The sequence below is a fragment of the Chiloscyllium punctatum genome, unplaced genomic scaffold (assembly GCF_047496795.1).
Source record: "Chiloscyllium punctatum isolate Juve2018m unplaced genomic scaffold, sChiPun1.3 scaffold_584, whole genome shotgun sequence".
NCBI classification, from domain to species: Eukaryota; Metazoa; Chordata; class Chondrichthyes; order Orectolobiformes; family Hemiscylliidae; genus Chiloscyllium; species Chiloscyllium punctatum.
In genome coordinates this window covers 72,501-92,500 of record NW_027310318.1, presented here as the reverse complement: position 1 = coordinate 92,500, position 20,000 = coordinate 72,501, and positions in this window count along the sequence as shown.

Genomic DNA, 20,000 nt, shown 5'->3' with positions numbered 1-20,000 from the left:
TTTTCGACTTGGTATAAATCAGTAACCACCGACACTTAGAATTTTTTCGAGTTGGTATAAATCAGTAACCACCGACACTTAGAATTTTTTCGGGTTGGTATAAATCAGTAACCACTGACACTTAGAATTTTTTCGAGTTGGTATAAATCAGTAACCACTGACACTTAGAATATTTTCGGGTTGGTATAAATCAGTAACCACTGACACTTAGAATATTTTCGAGTTGGTATAAATCAGTAACCACCGACACTTAGAATATTTTCGACTTGGTATAAATCAGTAACCACTGACACTTAGAATTTTTTCGAGTTGGTATAAATCAGTAACCACCGACACTTAGAATTTTTTCGAGTTGGTATAAATCAGTAACCACCGACACTTAGAATTTTTTCGAGTCGGTATAAATCAGTAACCACTGACACTTAGAATATTTTCGACTTGGTATAAATCAGTAACCACTGACACTTAGAATATTTTCGGGTCGGTACAAATCAGTAACCACCGACACTTAGAATTTTTTCGGCTCAGTAGAAATCAGTAACCAAGCGCATTTTTGAATTGGTTACTGATTTCTCCGTTCGAGTTGCGGCTGCAGTTGGCTTCAAATAGTGGTGGGGGCTTAATTATCGCCGAGGGGAGCATGTCCCGGTGGTGTGGCCGAGGATGGAGTGCCTTTTGAAGGGGGTGTTTCTGAATTTGGACCCTTTTTGAGTTGCATGGCCGGATGGGTGTGGTTTTGAAGGGTGTGTCTGTCTGGAGTGGCACCGGCGTTGGTGTGAGGCTGAGGGTGGGCGTTCGGTTCCTGGTTAGGGATAGGGAAAGGGTGAGACTTAGCTTTAGTGCTCGTGCCCCCGATTTTGGTAATGTTTGACGTCAATTTTCCAAGGAGGCGAATGCAAGGCTTCAGAGGGACTTTGAGTGTTCGGGGGCGGGGTAGCTCAGCCGGATTTGCCCCGGCGGTTCTGCGGACGGTGTTGACTTCGAGGGCGGACCGGCCCCCGTGTTCAGTCCGAATATCGTGCATTGTTAACGGCGGGAAGTGTTCCAAAAGGGAATGGGATTGAATGTGACTGCTGAAGCCGACTTTGAGACCTGTAACGCGGGTAGCTCAGCCGGATTTGACCCGGCGGTTCTGGCGACGGTCTCGCCTTCGAGGGGGGAGCGCCCCGCGTGTTCAGGCCGAATTTTGTGCATTTCCATCGGCGGGAAGAGGTCCAAACGGGAATGGGATTGAATGTGACTGCTGAAGCCGACATTGAGACCTCTAACGCGGGTAGCTCGGCCGGATTTGACCCGGCGGTTCTGCCGAAGGTCTCACCTTCGAGGGGGGAGCGTCCCGCGTGTTCAGGCCGAATATCGTGCATTGTTAACGGCGGGAAGTGTTCCAAAAGGGAATGGGATTGAATGTGACTGCTGAAGCCGACATTGAGACCTCTAACGCGGGTAGCTCGGCCGGATTTGACCCGGCGGTTCTGGCGACGGTCTCGCCTTCGAGGGGGGAGCGTCCCGCGTGTTCAGGCCGAATTTTGTGCATTTCCATCGGCGGGAAGAGGTCCAAACGGGAATGGGACTGAATGTGACTGCTGAAGCCGACATTGAGACCTCTAACGCGGGTAGCTCGGCCGGATTTGACCCGGCGGTTCTGCCGAAGGTCTCACCTTCGAGGGGGGAGCGTCCCGCGTGTTCAGGCCGAATTTTGTGCATTTCCATCGGCGGGAAGAGGTCCAAACGGGAATGGGATTGAATGTGACTGCTGAAGCCGACATTGAGACCTCTAACGCGGGTAGCTCGGCCGGATTTGACCCGGCGGTTCTGCCGAAGGTCTCACCTTCGAGGGGGGAGCGCCCACCGTGTACAGGCCGATTTTCATGCATTTCCAACCGTGGGAAGGGGTCCGAAAGGGGATGGGGGTGAACGTGACTGCTCAACCCGACTTTGAGACCTGTAACGCGGGTAGCTCAGCCGGATTTGACCCGGCGGTTCTGGCGACGGTCTCGCCTTCGAGGGGGGAGCGTCCCGCGTGTTCAGGCCGAATTTTGTGCATTTCCATCGGCGGGAAGAGGTCCAAACGGGAATGGGATTGAATGTGACTGCTGAAGCCGACATTGAGACCTCTAACGCGGGTAGCTCGGCCGGATTTGACCCGGCGGTTCTGCCGAAGGTCTCACCTTCGAGGGGGGAGCGTCCCGCGTGTTCAGGCCGAATTTTGTGCATTTCCATCGGCGGGAAGAGGTCCAAACGGGAATGGGATTGAATGTGACTGCTGAAGCCGACATTGAGACCTCTAACGCGGGTAGCTCGGCCGGATTTGACCCGGCGGTTCTGCCGAAGGTCTCACCTTCGAGGGGGGAGCGCCCACCGTGTACAGGCCGATTTTCATGCATTTCCAACCGTGGGAAGGGGTCCGAAAGGGGATGGGGGTGAACGTGACTGCTCAACCCGACTTTGAGACCTGTAACGCGGGTAGCTCAGCCGGATTTGACCCGGCGGTTCTGGCGACGGTCTCGCCTTCGAGGGGGGAGCGCCCCGCGTGTTCAGGCCGAATTTTGTGCATTTCCATCGGCGGGAAGAGGTCCAAACGGGAATGGGATTGAATGTGACTGCTGAAGCCGACATTGAGACCTCTAACGCGGGTAGCTCGGCAGGATTTGACCCGGCGGTTCTGCCGAAGGTCTCACCTTCGAGGGGGGAGCGCCCACCGTGTACAGGCCGATTTTCATGCATTTCCAACCGTGGGAAGGGGGCCGAAAGGGGATGGGGGTGAATGTGACTGCTCAACCCGACTTTGAGGCATCTAACCCGGGTAGCTCAGCCGGGTTTGACCCGGCGGTTCTGCCGACTGCCTCGCCTTCGAGGGGGGAGCGTCCCCCGTGTACAGGCCGATTTTCATGCATTTCGAACCGTGGGAAGTGGCCCAAAAGGGGATGGGGGTGAATGTGACTGCTCAACCCGACTTTGGCGCTTCCGAGCCGGGTAGCTCAGCCGGGTTTGACCCGGCGGTTCTGCCGACGGTCTCGTCTTCGAGGCGGGTGCCTCCCCCGTGTACAGGCCGATTTTCATGCATTTCGTACCGTGGGAAGTGGTCCAAAAGGGAATGGGGGTGGACGTGACTGCTCATACCGACATCGAGACTTGTAAGCCGTGTAGCTCGGCCGGGTTTGATCCGGCGGGTCTGCCGACGGTCTCGTCTTCGAGAGGGGGGCCTCCCCCGTGTACAGGCCGATTTTCGTGCATTTCCAACGGTGGGAAGAGGTTCAAAAGGGGATGGGGGTGAATGTGACTGCTCAACCCGACTCTGAGGCTTCTAACCCGGGTAGCTCGGCCGGGTTTGACCCGGCGGTTCTGCCGTCGGTCTCGCCTTCGAGAGGGGCGCCTCCCCCGTGTACAGGCCGATTTTCGTGCATTTCCAACGGTGGGAAGAGGTTCAAAAGGGGATGGGGGTGAATGTGACTGCTCAACCCGACTCTGAGGCTTCTAACCCGGGTAGCCCGGCCGGGTTTGACCCGGCGGTTCTGCCGTCGGTCTCGCCTTCGAGGGCGGAGCCTCCCCCGTGTACAGGCCGATTTTCGTGCATTTCAAACCGTGGGAAGCGGTCCAAAAGGGGATGGGAGTGAATGTGACTGCTCATACCGACCTTGGCGCTTCCGACCCGGGTAGCTCAGCCGGGTTTGACCCGGCGGTTCTGCCGACGGTCTCGCCTTCGAGGGGGGAGCGTCCCCCGTGTTCAGGCCGAATTTTGTGCATTTCGAACCGTGGGAAGTTGCCCAAAAGTCGATGGGAGTGAATGTGACTGCTCAACCCGACTTTGGCGCTTCCGAGCCGGGTAGCTCAGCCGGGTTTGACCCGGCGGTTCTGCCGACGGTTTCGTCTTCGAGGCGGGTGCCTCCCCCGTGTACAGGCCGATTTTCATGCATTTCGTACCGTGGGAAGTGGTCCAAAATGGAATAGGGGTGGACGTGACTGCTCATACCGACATTGAGACTTGTAAGCCGTGTAGCTCGGCCGGGTTTGATCCGGCGGGTCTGCCGACGGTCTCGTCTTCGAGGCGGGTGCCTCCCCCGTGTACAGGCCGATTTTCGTGCATTTCGAACCGTGGGAAGTGGTCCAAAAGGGGATGGGGGTGGACGTGACTGCTCAACCCGACTTTGAGGCTTCTAACCCGGATAGCTCGGCCGGGTTTGACCCGGCGGTTCTGCCGACGGTCTCGTCATCGAGGGGGGAGCCTCCCCCGTGTCCAGGCCGATTTTCGTGCATTTCCAACCGTGGGAAGTGGTCCAAAAGGGAATGGGGGTGGACGTGACTGCTCAACCCGGCTTTGAGACTTGTAAGCCGGGTAGCTCAGCCGGGTTTGACCCGGCGGTTCTGCCGACGGTCCCGCCTTCGAGGGCGGACCCTCCCCCGTGTACAGGCCGATTTTCGTGCATTTCCAACGGTGGGAAGAGGTCCAAAAGGGGATGGGAGTGAACGTGACTGCTCAACCCGACTCTGAGGCTTCTAACCCGGGTAGCTCGGCCGGGTTTGACCCGTCGATTCTGCCGATGGTCTCGTTTTGGAGGGGGGAGCCTCCCCCGTGTTCAGTCCGATTTTCGTGCATTTCGAACCGTGGGGAAGTGGCCCAAAAGGGGATGGGAGTGAATGTGACTGCTCATACCGACTTTGGCGCTTCCGAGCCTGGTAGCTCAGCCGGGTTTGATCCAGCGGTTCTGCGGACGGTCTCGTCTTCGAGGCGGCTCCCTCCCCCGTGTACAGGCCGATTTTCATGCATTTGCAACGGTGGGAAGTTGCCCAAAAGGGGATGGGAGTGAATGTGACTGCTCAACCCGACTTCGAGACTTGTAAGCCGGGTAGCTCAGCCGGGTTTGACCCGGCGGTTCTGCCGACGGTCTCGCCTTCGAGGGGGGAGCCTCCCCCGTGTACAGGCCGATTTCCGTGCATTTCCAACGGTGGGAAGAGGTTCAAAAGGGGATGGGAGTGAATGTGACTGCTCAACCCGACTCTGAGGCTTCTAACCCGGGTAGCTCGGCCGGGTTTGATCCGGCGGTTCTGCCGACGGTCTCGTCTTCGAGGCCGGTGCCTCCCCCGTGTACAGGCCGATTTTCGTGCATTTCCAACGGTGGGAAGAGGTTCAAAAGGGGATGGGGGTGAATGCGACTGCTCAACCCGACTCTGAGGCTTCTAACCCGGGTAGCCCGGCCGGGTTTGACCCGGCGGTTCTGCCGTCGGTCTCGCCTTCGAGGGCGGAGCCTCCCCCGTGTACAGGCCGATTTTCATGCATTTGCAACGGTGGGAAGTTGCCCAAAAGTCGATGGGAGTGAATGTGACTGCTCAACCCGACTTTGAGACTTTTAAGCCGGGTAGCTCAGCCGGGTTTGACCCGGCGGTTCTGCCGACGGTCTCGCCTTCGAGGGGGGAGCCTCCCCCGTGTACAGGCCGATTTTCGTGCATTTCCAACGGTGGGAAGAGGTTCAAAAGGGGATGGGAGTGAATGTGACTGCTCAACCCGACTCTGAGGCTTCTAACCCGGGTAGCTCGGCCGGGTTTGATCCGGCGGTTCTGCCGACGGTCTCGTCTTCGAGGCGGGTGCCTCCCCCGTGTACAGGCCGATTTTCATGCATTTCGTACCGTGGGAAGCGGTCCAAAAGGGGATGGGAGTGAACGTGACTGCTCATACCGACTTTGGCGCTTCCGAGCCGGGTAGCTCAGCCGGGTTTGACCCGGCGGTTCTGCCGACGGTCTCGTCTTCGAGGCGGGTGCCTCTCCCGTGTACAGGCCGATTTTCGTGCATTTCCAACCGTGGGAAGTGGTCCAAAAGGGAATGGGGGTGGACGTGACTGCTCAACCCGGCTTTGAGACTTGTAAGCCGGGTAGCTCAGCCGGGTTTGACCCGGCGGTTCTGCCGACGGTCCCGCCTTCGAGGGCGGACCCTCCCCCGTGTACAGGCCGATTTTCGTGCATTTCCAACGGTGGGAAGAGGTCCAAAAGGGGATGGGAGTGAACGTGACTGCTCAACCCGACTCTGAGGCTTCTAACCCGGGTAGCTCGGCCGGGTTTGACCCGTCGATTCTGCCGATGGTCTCGTTTTGGAGGGGGGAGCCTCCCCCGTGTTCAGTCCGATTTTCGTGCATTTCGAACCGTGGGAAGCGGCCCAAAAGGGGATGGGAGTGAATGTGACTGCTCATACCGACTTTGGCGCTTCCGAGCCTGGTAGCTCAGCCGGGTTTGATCCGGCGGTTCTGCCGACGGTCTCGTCTTCGAGGCGGCTCCCTCCCCCGTGTACAGGCCGATTTTCATGCATTTCGTAACGTGGGAAGTGGTCCAAAAGGGAATGGGGGTGGACGTGACTGCTCATACCGACATCGAGACTTGTAAGCCGTGTAGCTCGGCCGGGTTTGATCCGTCGGGTCTGCCGACGGTCTCGTCTTCGAGAGGGGGGCCTCCCCCGTGTACAGGCCGATTTTCGTGCATTTCCAACGGTGGGAAGAGGTTCAAAAGGGGATGGGGGTGAATGTGACTGCTCAACCCGACTCTGAGGCTTCTAACCCGGGTAGCTCGGCCGGGTTTGATCCGGCGGTTCTGCCGACGGTCTCGTCTTCGAGGCCGGTGCCTCCCCCGTGTACAGGCCGATTTTCGTGCATTTCCAACGGTGGGAAGTGGTCCAAAAGGGAATGGGGGTGGACGTGTCTGCTCATACCGACTTTGAGACTTGTAAGCCGGGTAGCTCAGCCGGGTTTGTTCCGGCGGTTCTGCCGACGGTCTCGTCATCGAGGGGGGAGCCTCCCCCGTGTCCAGGCCGATTTTCATGCATTTCCAACCGTGGGAAGTGGTCCAAAAGGGAATGGGGGTGAATGTGACTGCTCATACCGACTTTGAGACTTTTAAGCCGGGTAGCTCAGCCGGGTTTGACCCGGCGGTTCTGCCGACGGCCTCGCCTTCGAGGGGGGAGCGTCCCCCGTGTTCAGGCCGAATTTTGTGCATTTCGAACCGTGGGAAGTTGCCCAAAAGTCGATGGGAGTGAATGTGACTGCTCAACCCGACTTTGAGACTTGTAAGCCGGGTAGCTCAGCCGGGTTTGACCCGGCGGTTCTGCCGACGGTCTCGTCTTCGAGGCGGGTGCCTCCCCCGTGTACAGGCCGATTTTCATGCATTTCGTACCGTGGGAAGCGGTCCAAAAGGGGATGGGAGTGAACGTGACTGCTCATACCGACTTTGGCGCTTCCGAGCCGGGTAGCTCAGCCGGGTTTGACCCGGCGGTTCTGCCGACGGTCTCGTCTTCGAGGCGGGTGCCTCTCCCGTGTACAGGCCGATTTTCGTGCATTTCCAACCGTGGGAAGTGGTCCAAAAGGGAATGGGGGTGGACGTGACTGCTCAACCCGGCTTTGAGACTTGTAAGCCGGGTAGCTCAGCCGGGTTTGACCCGGCGGTTCTGCCGACGGTCCCGCCTTCGAGGGCGGACCCTCCCCCGTGTACAGGCCGATTTTCGTGCATTTCCAACGGTGGGAAGAGGTCCAAAAGGGGATGGGAGTGAACGTGACTGCTCAACCCGACTCTGAGGCTTCTAACCCGGGTAGCTCGGCCGGGTTTGACCCGTCGATTCTGCCGATGGTCTCGTTTTGGAGGGGGGAGCCTCCCCCGTGTTCAGTCCGATTTTCGTGCATTTCGAACCGTGGGAAGCGGCCCAAAAGGGGATGGGAGTGAATGTGACTGCTCATACCGACTTTGGCGCTTCCGAGCCTGGTAGCTCAGCCGGGTTTGATCCGGCGGTTCTGCCGACGGTCTCGTCTTCGAGGCGGCTCCCTCCCCCGTGTACAGGCCGATTTTCATGCATTTCGTACCGTGGGAAGTGGTCCAAAAGGGAATGGGGGTGGACGTGACTGCTCATACCGACATCGAGACTTGTAAGCCGTGTAGCTCGGCCGGGTTTGATCCGGCGGGTCTGCCGACGGTCTCGTCTTCGAGAGGGGGGCCTCCCCCGTGTACAGGCCGATTTTCGTGCATTTCCAACGGTGGGAAGAGGTTCAAAAGGGGATGGGGGTGAATGTGACTGCTCAACCCGACTCTGAGGCTTCTAACCCGGGTAGCTCGGCCGGGTTTGATCCGGCGGTTCTGCCGACGGTCTCGTCTTCGAGGCCGGTGCCTCCCCCGTGTACAGGCCGATTTTCGTGCATTTCCAACGGTGGGAAGTGGTCCAAAAGGGAATGGGGGTGAATGTGACTGCTCATACCGACTTTGAGACTTTTAAGCCGGGTAGCTCAGCCGGGTTTGACCCGGCGGTTCTGCCGACGGCCTCGCCTTCGAGGGGGGAGCGTCCCCCGTGTTCAGGCCGAATTTTGTGCATTTCGAACCGTGGGAAGTTGCCCAAAAGTCGATGGGAGTGAATGTGACTGCTCAACCCGACTTTGAGACTTGTAAGCCGGGTAGCTCAGCCGGGTTTGACCCGGCGGTTCTGCCGACGGTCTCGTCTTCGAGGCGGGTGCCTCCCCCGTGTACAGGCCGATTTTCATGCATTTCGTACCGTGGGAAGCGGTCCAAAAGGGGATGGGAGTGAACGTGACTGCTCATACCGACTTTGGCGCTTCCGAGCCGGGTAGCTCAGCCGGGTTTGACCCGGCGGTTCTGCCGACGGTCTCGTCTTCGAGGCGGGTGCCTCTCCCGTGTACAGGCCGATTTTCGTGCATTTCCAACCGTGGGAAGTGGTCCAAAAGGGAATGGGGGTGGACGTGACTGCTCAACCCGGCTTTGAGACTTGTAAGCCGGGTAGCTCAGCCGGGTTTGACCCGGCGGTTCTGCCGACGGTCCCGCCTTCGAGGGCGGACCCTCCCCCGTGTACAGGCCGATTTTCGTGCATTTCCAACGGTGGGAAGAGGTCCAAAAGGGGATGGGAGTGAACGTGACTGCTCAACCCGACTCTGAGGCTTCTAACCCGGGTAGCTCGGCCGGGTTTGACCCGTCGATTCTGCCGATGGTCTCGTTTTGGAGGGGGGAGCCTCCCCCGTGTTCAGTCCGATTTTCGTGCATTTCGAACCGTGGGAAGCGGCCCAAAAGGGGATGGGAGTGAATGTGACTGCTCATACCGACTTTGGCGCTTCCGAGCCTGGTAGCTCAGCCGGGTTTGACCCGGCGGTTCTGCCGACGGTCTCGTCTTCGAGGCGGGTGCCTCCCCCGTGTACAGGCCGATTTTCATGCATTTCGTACCGTGGGAAGCGGTCCAAAAGGGGATGGGAGTGAACGTGACTGCTCATACCGACTTTGGCGCTTCCGAGCCGGGTAGCTCAGCCGGGTTTGACCCGGCGGTTCTGCCGACGGTCTCGTCTTCGAGGCGGGTGCCTCTCCCGTGTACAGGCCGATTTTCGTGCATTTCCAACCGTGGGAAGTGGTCCAAAAGGGAATGGGGGTGGACGTGACTGCTCAACCCGGCTTTGAGACTTGTAAGCCGGGTAGCTCAGCCGGGTTTGACCCGGCGGTTCTGCCGACGGTCCCGCCTTCGAGGGCGGACCCTCCCCCGTGTACAGGCCGATTTTCGTGCATTTCCAACGGTGGGAAGAGGTCCAAAAGGGGATGGGAGTGAACGTGACTGCTCAACCCGACTCTGAGGCTTCTAACCCGGGTAGCTCGGCCGGGTTTGACCCGTCGATTCTGCCGATGGTCTCGTTTTGGAGGGGGGAGCCTCCCCCGTGTTCAGTCCGATTTTCGTGCATTTCGAACCGTGGGAAGCGGCCCAAAAGGGGATGGGAGTGAATGTGACTGCTCATACCGACTTTGGCGCTTCCGAGCCTGGTAGCTCAGCCGGGTTTGATCCGGCGGTTCTGCCGACGGTCTCGTCTTCGAGGCGGCTCCCTCCCCCGTGTACAGGCCGATTTTCATGCATTTCGTACCGTGGGAAGTGGTCCAAAAGGGAATGGGGGTGGACGTGACTGCTCATACCGACATCGAGACTTGTAAGCCGTGTAGCTCGGCCGGGTTTGATCCGGCGGGTCTGCCGACGGTCTCGTCTTCGAGAGGGGGGCCTCCCCCGTGTACAGGCCGATTTTCGTGCATTTCCAACGGTGGGAAGAGGTTCAAAAGGGGATGGGGGTGAATGTGACTGCTCAACCCGACTCTGAGGCTTCTAACCCGGGTAGCTCGGCCGGGTTTGATCCGGCGGTTCTGCCGACGGTCTCGTCTTCGAGGCCGGTGCCTCCCCCGTGTACAGGCCGATTTTCGTGCATTTCCAACGGTGGGAAGTGGTCCAAAAGGGAATGGGGGTGAATGTGACTGCTCATACCGACTTTGAGACTTTTAAGCCGGGTAGCTCAGCCGGGTTTGACCCGGCGGTTCTGCCGACGGTCTCGCCTTCGAGGGGGGAGCGTCCCCCGTGTTCAGGCCGAATTTTGTGCATTTCGAACCGTGGGAAGTTGCCCAAAAGTCGATGGGAGTGAATGTGACTGCTCAACCCGACTTTGAGACTTGTAAGCCGGGTAGCTCAGCCGGGTTTGACCCGGCGGTTCTGCCGACGGTCTCGTCTTCGAGGCGGGTGCCTCCCCCGTGTACAGGCCGATTTTCATGCATTTCGTACCGTGGGAAGCGGTCCAAAAGGGGATGGGAGTGAACGTGACTGCTCATACCGACTTTGGCGCTTCCGAGCCGGGTAGCTCAGCCGGGTTTGACCCGGCGGGTCTGCCGACGGTCTCGCCTTCGAGGGGGGAGCGTCCCCCGTGTTCAGGCCGAATCTTGTGCATTTCGAACCGTGGGAAGTTGCCCAAAAGTCGATGGGAGTGAATGTGACTGCTCAACCCGACTTTGGCGCTTCCGAGCCGGGTAGCTCAGCCGGGTTTGACCCGGCGGTTCTGCCGACGGTCTCGTCTTCGAGGCCGGTGCCTCCCCCGTGTACAGGCCGATTTTCGTGCATTTCCAACGGTGGGAAGTGGTCCAAAAGGGAATGGGGGTGGACGTGTCTGCTCATACCGACTTTGAGACTTGTAAGCCGGGTAGCTCAGCCGGGTTTGTTCCGGCGGTTCTGCCGACGGTCTCGTCATCGAGGGGGGAGCCTCCCCCGTGTCCAGGCCGATTTTCGTGCATTTCCAACGGTGGGAACAGGTTCAAAAGGGGATGGGAGTGATTGTGACTGCTCAACCCGACTCTAGGGCTTCTAACCCGGGTAGCCCGGCCGGGTTTGACCCGGCGGTTCTGCCGACGGTCTCGTCTTCGAGGCGGGTGCCTCCCCCGTGTACAGGCCGATTTTCATGCATTTCGTACCGTGGGAAGTGGTCCAAAAGGGAATGGGGGTGGACGTGTCTGCTCATACCGACTTTGAGACTTGTAAGCCGGGTAGCTCAGCCGGGTTTGTTCCGGCGGGTCTGCCGACGGTCTCGTCTTCGAGAGGGGGGGGGCCTCCCCCGTGTACAGGCCGATTTTCGTGCATTTCCAACGGTGGGAACAGGTTCAAAAGGGGATGGGAGTGAATGTGACTGCTCAACCCGACTCTGAGGCTTCTAACCCGGGTAGCTCGGCCGGGTTTGACCCGGCGGTTCTGCCGTCGGTCTCGCCTTCGAGAGGGGCGCCTCCCCCGTGTACAGGCCGATTTTCGTGCATTTCCAACGGTGGGAACAGGTTCAAAAGGGGATGGGGGTGAATGCGACTGCTCAACCCGACTCTGAGGCTTCTAACCCGGGTAGCTCAGCCGGGTTTGACCCGGCGGGTCTGCCGACGGTCTCGTCTTCGAGGCGGGTGCCTCCCCCGTATACAGGCCGATTTTCATGCATTTCGAACCGTGTGAAGTGGTCCAAAAGGGAATGGGGGTGGACGTGTCTGCTCATACCGACTTTGAGACTTGTAAGCCGGGTAGCTCAGCCGGGTTTGTTCCGGCGGTTCTGCCGACGGTCTCGTCTTCGAGGCGGGTGCCTCCCCCGTGTACAGGCCGATTTTCGTGCATTTGCAACGGTGGGAAGTTGCCCAAAAGTCGATGGGAGTGAATGTGACTGCTCAACCCGACTCTGAGGCTTCTAACCCGGGTAGCTCGGCCGGGTTTGACCCGGCGGTTCTGCCGACGGTCTCGTCTTCGAGGCGGGTGCCTCCCCCGTGTACAGGCCGATGTTCGTGCATTTCGAACCGTGGGAAGTGGTCTAAAAGTCGATGGGAGTGAACGTGACTGCTCAACCCGACTTTGAGACTTGTAAGCCGGGTAGCTCAGCCAGGTTTGACCCGGCGGTTCTGCCGACGGTCTCGCCTTCGAGGGCGGACCCTCCCCCGTGTACAGGCCGGTTTTCGTGCATTTCGAACCGTGGGAAGTGATCCAAAAGGGAATGGGGGTGAACGTGACTGCCCAACCCGGCTTTGAGACTTGTAAGCCGGGTAGCTCAGCCGGGTTGGACCCGGCGGTTCTGCCGACGGTCTCGACTTCGAGGCGGGTGCCTCCCCCGTGTACAGGCCGATTTTCATGCATTTGCAACGGTGGGAAGTTGCCCAAAAGTCGATGGGAGTGAATGTGACTGCTCAACCCGACTTCGAGACTTGTAAGCCGGGTAGCTCAGCCGGGTTTGACCCGGCGGTTCTGCCGACGGTCTCGCCTTCGAGGGGGGAGCCTCCCCCGTGTACAGGCCGATTTTCGTGCATTTCCAACGGTGGGAACAGGTTCAAAAGGGGATGGGAGTGATTGTGACTGCTCAACCCGACTCTAGGGCTTCTAACCCGGGTAGCCCGGCCGGGTTTGACCCGGCGGTTCTGCCGACGGTCTCGTCTTCGAGGCGGGTGCCACCCCCGTATACAGGCCGATTTTCATGCATTTCGAACCGTGGGAAGTGGTCCAAAAGGGAATGGGGGTGGACGTGTCTGCTCATACCGACTTTGAGACTTGTAAGCCGGGTAGCTCAGCCGGGTTTGATCCGGCGGTTCTGCCGACGGTCTCGCCTTCGAGGGGGGAGCCTCCCCCGTGTTCAGTCCGATTTCCATGCATTTCCAACCGTGGGAAGTTGCCCAAAAGGGGATGGGAGTGAATGTGACTGCTCAACCCGACTTTGGCGCTTCCGAGCCGGGTAGCTCAGCCGGGTTTGACCCGGCGGTTCTGCCGACGGTCTCGTCTTCGAGGCGGGTGCCTCCCCCGTGTACAGGCCGATTTTCATGCATTTGGAACCGTGGGAAGTGGTCCAAAAGGGAATGGGGGTGGACGTGACTGCTCATACCGACTTTGAGACTTGTAAGCCGGGTAGCTCAGCCGGGTTTGACCCGGCGGTTCTGCCGACGGTCTCGCCTTCGAGGGGGGAGCCTCCCCCGTGTTCAGTCCGATTTTCGTGCATTTCCCACGGTGGGAAATGGTATCTTTCATTACGGGGACAAGGGTCTGAAGCGGTGAAGTCAGTAACCGGCATAGTTAAGGAAAGGGTTCGAATTTTCTCAACAGTACGAAAAAAGTGAGCAGGGAAGCTAGAGAAGGTGTCAGTGAGTCCCAAACGAGTGAACCGCAAAACTTAGGGAAATGCCCGAAAGCGTTTTAAAGGGTGAAATCGGGAACGAGGAAATGATGGGAAAGTGCCTGAAAGTGCTAAATGAGTAAACAGAAAAACGAAGAAAAATGTTTGAAAAGAAGAAGTGAGTAACCAGGAAAACTTAGAAAAATGTTCAAAACGAAGAAATCAGTAACCAGGAAAACTTAGAAAAATGATCAAAAAGAAGAAATGAGTAACCAGGAAAACTTAGAAAAATGTTTAAAAAGAAGAAATCAGTAACCAGGAAAACTTAGGAAAATGTTTAAAAAGAAGAAGTGAGTAACCAGAAAAACTTAGAAAAATGTTTAAAAAGAAGAAATCAGTAACCAGAAAAACTGCGAAAAATGTTTAAAAAGAAGAAATGAGTAACCAGAAAAACTTAGAAAAATGTTTAAAAAGAAGAAATCAGTAACCAGGAAAACTTAGAAAAATGTTTAAAAAGAAGAAATCAGTAACCAGGAAAACTTAGAAAAATGTTATAAAAGAAGAAGTGAGTAACCAGAAAAACTTAGAAAAATGTTTAAAAAGAAGAAATCAGTAACCAGAAAAACTGCGAAAAATGTTTAAAAAGAAGAAATCAGTAACCAGACAAACTGCGAAAAATGTTTAAAAAGAAGAAATCAGTAACCAGGAAAACTTAGAAAAATGTTTAAAAAGAAGAAGTGAGTAACCAGAAAAACTTAGAAAAATGTTTAAAAAGAAGAAATCAGTAACCAGAAAAACTGCGAAAAATGTTTAAAAAGAAGAAATCAGTAACCAGGAAAACTTAGAAAAATGTTTAAAAAGAAGAAATCAGTAACCAGAAAAACTTAGAAAAATGTTTCAAAAGAAGAAGTGAGTAACCAGAAAAACTTAGAAAAATGTTTAAAAAGAAGAAATCAGTAACCAGGAAAACTTAGAAAAATGTTTAAAAAGAAGAAATCAGTAACCAGAAAAACTGCGAAAAATGTTTAAAAAGAAGAAATCAGTAACCAGAAAAACTGCGAAAAATGTTTAAAAAGAAGAAATCAGTAACCAGACAAACTGCGAAAAATGTTTAAAAAGAAGAAATCAGTAACCAGAAAAACTTAGAAAAATGTTTAAAAAGAAGAAATCAGTAACCAGAAAAACTGCGAAAAATGTTTAAAAAGAAGAAATCAGTAACCAGAAAAACTTAGAAAAATGTTTAAAAAGAAGAAGTGAGTAACCAGAAAAACTTAGAAAAATGTTTAAAAAGAAGAAATGAGTAACCAGGAAAACTTAGAAAAATGTTTAAAAAGAAGAAATCAGTAACCAGAAAAACTTAGAAAAATGTTTAAAAAGAAGAAATGAGTAACCAGAAAAACTTAGAAAAATGTTTAAAAAGAAGAAATCAGTAACCAGAAAAACGGCGAAAAATGTTTAAAAAGAAGAAATCAGTAACCAGAAAAACGGCGAAAAATGTTTAAAAAGAAGAAATCAGTAACCAGACAAACTGCGAAAAATGTTTAAAAAGAAGAAATCAGTAACCAGAAAAACTTAGAAAAATGTTTAAAAAGAAGAAATCAGTAACCAGGAAAACTTGGAAAAAAACACTTAGAAAAATTTTCAGCAAAGTGTGAAAAATATTCTAAGTGTCAGCGGAGGAAAATGCTGCAGCATCGGGAAAGATTCGCAAACTTACACCGAACATGTGCTCCGAAGTGCCGGAGGAATTGGGTGAATTGAGCCCGGCAAATGGCCAGCTGTCGTTTTGTGCCTGCAGCCCGAAAACTTTAACTTTGTCTGTCGCGGAAGTCCGGACCGAGAAAAATCCAAACGGTTTTGACCGGACCGAGTTCCAGACCGATGCAGTCAAATTTGGAATTCAGACCCATTCAGTGCCACTTGTAGTTTTTCCGCAGTGAGGTTGGCGGGGTACCCGGAGATATATGGGAACACGATTTTTAGAACAAAATGGCGGCGCGGGACCGTTCTGAAAGGCATCCGAAAAACGGTTCCACGGGCATAGCACTTTAATGACAGGTATGAGTGCATGCCGGAGAGCTCTTGGAAGTCGAATTTTTGACACTTTGTCAATTTTTTGACAGATTTGACAAACTCTTTCTGTCTGTTCTAAGAGTCAGTCAGAGACTTGTGCGGCGGTCTTTTGACACTATTGGAGGGCGGGCAAACCCCACGTTGACTCCGGCCGTCCCTCCACAGGCGCTCGTGTCCAAAATGAAGGCGAGAGACGCGAGTGGCCTGGTTCCCTTGGGTGTTGCCAAGAAGGCTGCGGGCTGACCGTTGCCTGAGCACTCCCTAAAGCCTCTTGTGATGAGAGCAGACCTCGCCTGCCGCACGACCGGCTCTGGGAGTCGTTGGGCCGCTATTTGTGAATAGTCTGGTCCTCCTCTGCCACCCGGACAAGCGCGATGGCTCTGCCGCCCTGCGGTGCTCGTCACCCAGGTTTGGGGAACACGATACTCGTAACAAAAATAAAAGGCGGCTCGGGACCTGCAGGCGAAAGGGGTCCCGTGGTGCTAAGCACGTCGACTTCGGGTCTCGGTGCAAGCCGGAGAGCTCACGGAAGTCTAAAGTTTTCGGCACGTGGTCGAATCTTTTCAAAGGCTTACCCGGCTCTTTCCGTCCATTCTGAGAGTAAGTCAGAGGCCGGTGCGGAGGTCTCTTGACAATCGGAGGGGGTGGTGGCCCTCCGCAGGCGCTCGTGTCGAAAATGAAGGCGAGAGACGCGAGTGGCCTGGTTCCCCTGGGTGTTGCCAGGAAGGCTGCGGGCTGACCCTTGCCTGAGCACTCCCTAAAGCCTCTTGTGATGAGAGCAGACCTCGCGCGCCGCACGACCGGCTCTGGGAGTCGTTGGGCCGCTATCTGTGAATAGTCTGGTCCTCCTCTGCCACCCGGCCAAGTGCGATGGCTCTGCCGCCCTGCGGTGCTCGTCACGCAGGTATGGGGCACACGATGCTCGTAACAGCAAATAAAGGCGGCTCGGGACCTGCAGGCGAAAGGGGTCCCGTGGTGCTTAGCACGTCGACTTCGGGTCTCGGTGCAAGCCGGAGAGCTCACGGAAGTCTAAAGTTTTCGGCACGTGGTCGAATCTTTTGAAAGGCTTACCCGGCTCTTTCCGTCCATTCTGAGAGTCAGTCAGAGGCCGGTGCGGCGGTCTATTGACGACCGGAGGCTCCCATGGGTGTTGCGATGAGGGTGGAGGGCACAGAACCTTGCCTTAGCACTCCCTAATAAAGCCTCTTGTGAAGAGAGCAGACCTCGCGCGCCGCACGACCGGCTCTGGGAGTCGTTGGGCCGCTATCTGTGAATAGTCTGGTCCTCCTCTGCCACCCGGCCAAGTGCGATGGCTCTGCCGCCCTGCGGTGCTCGTCACGCAGGTATGGGGCACACGATGCTCGTAACAGCAAATAAAGGCGGCTCGGGACCTGCAGGCGAAAGGGGTCCCGTGGTGCTTCGCACGTCGACTTCGGGTCTCGGTGCAAGCCGGAGAGCTCACGGAAGTCTAAAGTTTTCGGCACGTGGTCGAATCTTTTGAAAGGCTTACCCGGCTCTTTCCGTCCATTCTGAGAGTCAGTCAGAGGCCGGTGCGGCGGTCTATTGACGACCGGAGGCTCCCATGGGTGTTGCGATGAGGGTGGAGGGCACAGAACCTTGCCTTAGCACTCCCTAATAAAGCCTCTTGTGAAGAGAGCAGACCTCGCGCGCCGCACGACCGGCTCTGGGAGTCGTTGGGCCGCTATCTGCGAATAGTCGGGTCCTCCTCTGCCACCCGGCCAAGTGCGATGGCTCTGCCGCCCTGCGGTGCTCGTCACGCAGGTATGGGGCACACGATGCTCGTAACAGCAAATAAAGGCGGCTCGGGACCTGCAGGCGAAAGGGGTCCCGTGGTGCTTCGCACGTCGACTTCGGGTCTCGGTGCAAGCCGGAGAGCTCACGGAAGTCTAAAGTTTTCGGCACGTGGTCGAATCTTTTGAAAGGCTTACCCGGCTCTTTCCGTCCATTCTGAGAGTCAGTCAGAGGCCGGTGCGGCGGTCTATTGACGACCGGAGGCTCCCATGGGTGTTGCGATGAGGGTGGAGGGCACAGAACCTTGCCTTAGCACTCCCTAATAAAGCCTCTTGTGAAGAGAGCAGACCTCGCGCGCCGCACGACCGGCTCTGGGAGTCGTTGGGCCGCTATCTGTGAATAGTCGGGTCCTCCTCTGCCACCCGGCCAAGTGCGATGGCTCTGCCGCCCTGCGGTGCTCGTCACGCAGGTATGGGGCACACGATGCTCGTAACAGCAAATAAAGGCGGCTCGGGACCTGCAGGCGAAAGGGGTCCCGTGGTGCTTAGCACGTCGACTTCGGGTCTCGGTGCAAGCCGGAGAGCTCACGGAAGTCTAAAGTTTTCGGCACGTGGTCGAATCTTTTGAAAGGCTTACCCGGCTCTTTCCGTCCATTCTGAGAGTCAGTCAGAGGCCGGTGCGGCGGTCTATTGACGACCGGAGGCTCCCATGGGTGTTGCGATGAGGGTGGAGGGCACAGAACCTTGCCTTAGCACTCCCTAATAAAGCCTCTTGTGAAGAGAGCAGACCTCGCGCGCCGCACGACCGGCTCTGGGAGTCGTTGGGCCGCTATCTGTGAATAGTCTGGTCCTCCTCTGCCACCCGGCCAATCGCGATGGCTCTGCCGCCCTGCGGTGCTTATCACGCAGGTTTGGGGCACACGATACTCGTAACAGCAAATTAAAAATAAAGGCGGCTCGGGACCTGCAGGCGAAAGGGGTCCCGGTGCAAGCCGGAGAGCTCACGGAAGTCTAAAGTTTTCGGCACGTGGTCGAATCTTTTGAAAGGCTTACACGGCTCTTTCCGTCCATTCTGAGAGTTAAGTCAGAGGCCTGTGCGGAGGTCTCTCGACGACATGAGGAGTTGGCTAACCCTGGGTGTTGCGATGAGGGTGGAGGCCGCAGAACCTTGCCTTAGCACTCCCTAAAGCCACTTGTGATGAGAGCAGACCTCGCGTGCCGCACCACCGGCTCTGGGAGTCGTTGGGCCGCTATCTGTGAATAGTCTGGTCCTCCTCTGCCACCCGGCCAAGCGCGATGGCTCTGCCGCCCTGCGGTGCTTATCACGCAGGTTTGGGGCACACGATACTCGTAACAGAAAATTAAAAATAAAGGCGGCTCGGGACCTGCAGGCGAAAGGGGTCCCGGTGCAAGCCGGAGAGCTCAGGGAAGTCTAAAGTTTTCGGCACGTGGTCGAATCTTTTGAAAGGCTTACCCGGCTCTTTCCGTCCATTCTGAGAGTTAAGTCAGAGGCCTGTGCGGAGGTCTCTCGACGACATGAGGGGTTGGCTAACCCTGGGTGTTGCGATGAGGGTGGAGGCTGCAGAACCTTGCCTTAGCACTCCCTAAAGCCACTTGTGATGAGAGCAGACCTCGCGTGCCGCACCACCGGCTCTGGGAGTCGTTGGGCCGCTATCTGTGAATAGTCTGGTCCTCCTCTGCCACCCGGCCAAGCGCGATGGCTCTGCCGCCCTGCGGTGCTCGTCACGCAGGTTTGGGGAACGCGATACTTGTAATAACAAATTGAAAAAAAAAGGCGGCTCGGGACCTGCAGGCGAAAGGGGTCCCGTGGTGCTTAGCACGTCGACTTCGGGTCTCGTTGCAAGCCGGAGAGCTCACGGAAGTCTAAAGTTTTCGGCACGTGGTCGAATCTTTTGAAAGGCTTACCCTGCTCTTTCCGTCCATTCTGAGAATAAGTCAGAGGCCGGTGCGGAGGTCTCTTGACAATCGGAGGGGGTGGCGTCCCTCCGCAGGCGCTCGTGTCTAAAATGAAGGCGAGACACGAGTGGCCTAGTTCCCCAGGGTGTTGCCAGAAAGGCTGCGGGCTGACCGTTGCCTTCGCACTCCCTAAAGCCTCTTGTGATGAGAGCAGACCTCGCGCGCCGCACCACCGGCTCTGGGAGTCGTTGGGCCGCTATCTGTGAATAGACTGGTCCTCCTCTGCCACCCGGCTAAGTGCGATGGCTCTGCCGCCCTGCGGTGCCCGTCACGCAGGTTTTTGTGAACACGGAGAGCTCACGGAAGTCTAAAGTTTTCGGCACGTGGTCGAAGCTTTTGACAGGCTTACAGAGCTCTTTCCGTCTAATCTGAGAGTCAGTCAGAGGCCGGTGCGGAGGTCTATTGACGACCGGAGGCTCCCCTGGGTGTTGCGATGAGGGTGGAGGGCACAGAACCTTGCCTTAGCACTCCCTAATAAAGCCTCTTGTGAAGAGAGCAGACCTCGCGCGCCGCACGACCGGCTCTGGGAGTCGTTGGGCCGCTATCTGTGAATAGTCTGGTCCTCCTCTGCCACCCGGCCAATCGCGATGGCTCTGCCGCCCTGCGGTGCCCGTCACGCAGGTTTTTGTGAACACGGAGAGCTCACGGAAGTCTAAAGTTTTCGGCACGTGGTCGAAGCTTTTGACAGGCTTACAGAGCTCTTTCCGTCTAATCTGAGAGTCAGTCAGAGGCCGGTGCGGCGGTCTATTGACGACCGGAGGCTCCCATGGGTGTTGCGATGAGGGTGGAGGGCACAGAACCTTGCCTTAGCACTCCC